Below are 2,777 nucleotides of genomic sequence, written 5' to 3'. Positions count from 1 at the left end.
CTGGGGATTGGAACCGCCCACCTACTGCCTAGAAGGCTTTTGGGCCCAGCTAGCTCACTCTTGAACATCTTTGTGACGTTGAACTTACTATTAATCTCATCCTGGTGCCACTCTGACTGTCAGAATGTTCTTATGTTGAGATGGAAGCCATTTCATATTGTCCACCCACTGGCTCACCTCCCAGGCTCAGAACCCAGCAGACAAGACAAAGTCATTTCCCCCACGTTGACTCGTTCCTGAAAAATCGCCTGGCCTTACTATAAGCTGGAGTCGGGATTTAAGGGCGTGATAGGACAAAAAAGTAGTTGGTGTGTGATTTTAACTTGGTTTTACACAAACCTTTATCATCTTTGACTTTTAAAACAATTAGCTGACAATGCTTCGATTAATTGCACAATACTATAGTATCATATATTAAATTAAATTTACAGTGTAATCATCTAGTTGATAAAATGCCAGCATTATGGCAACATAAAAATCAGGTGTTAGACCGCTTTTACTGGGGAATAAGAATTATTTTGAATAAAGTGCTGTCACCCAACTTAGCAATACCGTAAGCAAGTTTTATGGTTCTGTAAGGAAAGAATTCACCGACTCATTAGGGAATTTACTGGTGTTTGGACGGCAGAGAGTGACAATGAGTTTGGAAATGGATTGGCTTTGGGGCTTGTTCTGCTTTATAAATAATAATGAACTTTTTCCAACATGAAATAATGTGAAAAAGGGGGTTGGAAATCTCTCCCTGGAGTACAAAATTACCTCATAACCCAATTTGCATTTCTCCACTCCAAGCATATTTTCTGAGAGTTCTACTTAGAGAGGAAAAGCTGCTGTACGGTAATTAATTTTAACAGGCACTTGGCAAACTGAGCTGTGCAGGGTACATGCTGCCCTAGACCTGGTAGGAATTTGTACTGTACTCTGTAGAGTGTTTTTTCCACAATAACACTCTGTAGGTCTTTAAAATTATCCGGATTACAACTTAACTTTGTTCTTTTTCCCCCATCTTGCCCCCAGTCTTCAATTGGGCTCCTTCTAATTCCACTTGAATATAAGCAGGATGCAAAAACTGCTCCGAAATATGGAAGATATTTGGATCTCAGTGTAACAAAACTGGAAACCATTCGAGAGTTGCTGTTCATCAGATGAACCGCTTGGTTTTCTTCTTCCCTTTGTGTTCAGAAAAGAAACGTGCACATCTTCTGACCCATCACGTATCATTCATTCATGGAAAGTGCGCCTTAGAATTAAGTCCTGGAGTCATTTCCCATGTAGAACGTTCTTTCTTCTCTTAACGCACTGTGTAAGACCAGGACTAGTCTTGAACTATGACCAACATTTGGGCACTTTTTCTTTTATATCCCTGCACATGGCATGTTGTGTACATGTACAACACTGTCATGTCTGAGTAAGGAAGTAAATTTTGGGGAAAAAAAACTAATAATATGATTTGAAAGTAATAACTCACCTCCTGTCTAGGCTGCAGTTTGTTGGGCTGAATTGTTTATGCATTGTATCAATGTCTATAATGTATGCAAAATTTTATAAAATCTTCATTATGACAGAATAGACATTGTAATTTCTCAGGCAAGACACCAAAAAGATGAGTATCTTTCCATATTTTGAGATGAAACGCAATGACATGGCAATTGTAGCCCTTTCTTGTGTTTTGAAAACAGACTTCATGCCAGTGACACGGTTGCTTGCTCTCACAAAGATTAGTAATTAATTCTTTATGATAGCACCTTGTCAAATTCCATTATTTCCATAAAGCCAATACTTTATAAACGTTATTATCTTTTATTTTTTTGAAGTTGAGAAAGATTTTATTGAGGCAGGGAAAGAACTCCCAGGAGGGAAGGGAGAGCAGAGGAAGGGACGGGGGCATCTTGAGCCCCCGGGAGGTTCCGAGGCCCAACGAGTTAGGTCAGGGAAATAGCCACTTTGTAAACGTTAACAATCAAGTTTTAAACTTGAAATAAATGTCCTGGGTACAATTGCAGGTTAAAATGTGTGTCTGAGTTTCTAATCTTTTTGCTTGGCAGCCAGTGTATGAAATATTTACTCTATCTAGAAATCCTGATCACTGCTTAAGTGGTTTGTTGCTTTTTGTCACTTAAAAATGTGACAGTGTTCAAATTAAGCTTTTCCTCATTAATTCCACTAGATTATTTAGAGTGCATATTTAGAGTGCAGTACATTTCTGCAATGTCAAATCTATATGACTAAAGGAATGTCATATTTAGAGTGCAGTTCATTTCTGCAATGTCAAATCTATATGACTAAAGGGATTTTCCTAATTTATTTTTGTAATTTCTTATTTTGGCTAAAAACTTCCTTAAACTACCCTCGAGATCTAACATAGGGTAGGCCCTGAGCTCAGGGGCAAGAGAAAGAGAAGGTCCCGGTTTTCAGGCCAGAGAGGCCTTCTGTTAGTACAGCACAAATTGCTCTCGCTTGGTTGCTAGCAAAAGAAGATCTGTTCCCAAATAAAGGAGTCACCTTCAGGCAGTTCCTTTTCCTGCACTTGTTAGTTTCTTCATCTGTACATTGGGGATTGAGAACCAAAGAGGGCTTCAAATGTTTGTGGGAGAATTGAATTAGAATGTAATGGGGTTATGGACACCTCCATGGGTTGGTTCTATTAAAAAGGCATCTGTTGAAGATGAATGTTTACAAGCCTTGGTGGAACTACAGTGACTGATTGATGAGCAGCAAATGAAAGGTAAAAGTCCTTAAATAAAGCTTATGAACTTTAAGATATAATATATATATAT

The sequence above is a fragment of the Echinops telfairi genome, unplaced genomic scaffold (assembly GCF_000313985.2).
Source record: "Echinops telfairi isolate 266 unplaced genomic scaffold, ASM31398v2 ScPeMD7_25;HRSCAF=90, whole genome shotgun sequence".
NCBI lineage: Eukaryota > Metazoa > Chordata > Mammalia > Afrosoricida > Tenrecidae > Echinops > Echinops telfairi.
This window is presented reverse-complemented; position numbering follows the sequence as displayed.